The 746-nt window shown below is 42.2% G+C and overlaps 1 protein-coding gene across 2 annotated transcripts in view; it reads right to left on the reverse strand.

The window, feature by feature from the left end:
* arhgap4b (Rho GTPase activating protein 4b) overlaps window positions 1-746 on the reverse strand; it is a 30,883-nt gene that overhangs the window by 677 nt on the left and 29,460 nt on the right. The gene's annotated exons all lie outside the window — the stretch shown is intronic.

Here is a 746-nt window from a genome sequence, read left to right on the forward strand (position 1 = left end):
GAGGAGGAGGAGGAGGAGAAGCAAACAGCAAAGGGAAAGAATGACATGCCGGATAATGAAAGAATACTCTCAGTGACGCTGATAACACCTCCCACTGAACAAGGAACCTGTGACCAGTGACAACCGCAGAAGATGCATCATGGATGATGCGTTCAGGTTCATCCAGAAGGTGATCGATAAAATCAGGCAACTGTGGCCAAATTGTTTATGTAATTTACCATTAATGCTATTTCTTACACAATGAGAGGCATTATCATGTTGAAAATACTCCTACATCTCTAGGGAACATGATATCCATGAATATGCAAACCCAGTCTGATGATTAAAAAATGTCATGGAATCAATGCATTAATCTGAAGGGATTAAAGTGCTCATATCATGCTTTTTGGCTTTCCCCTTTCCTTAATTGTGTTATATATCTTTGTTGTGCATGTTATAGGTTTACAAAGTGAAAAAGCCCAAAGTCCCCCCCCCCCAAAGGGAATTACCATCTCCAACAGAAAACACTGCTCACAAACTTCCCCAAACAGCTCTATTGTAGTCCAGCCTTTCCTTCCGTGACAAACATGCGTCACTTTGTAACACGCGTTATAATGCTCGCCTAGCTGCATTATAATGTGTGGCACGCCCTCATAATCTGCTTCTTAATGGCTAGTAGTCCTTACCTAGCTACTGCGCATGTGCGACTACCAACAAAGATGCAACATAAGTGTGATGCGTCACTCTGTAGCTAAAACAGAGAGCTC

The sequence above is a fragment of the Etheostoma spectabile genome, chromosome 7 (genome assembly GCF_008692095.1).
Source record: "Etheostoma spectabile isolate EspeVRDwgs_2016 chromosome 7, UIUC_Espe_1.0, whole genome shotgun sequence".
Classification (NCBI taxonomy): domain Eukaryota; kingdom Metazoa; phylum Chordata; class Actinopteri; order Perciformes; family Percidae; genus Etheostoma; species Etheostoma spectabile.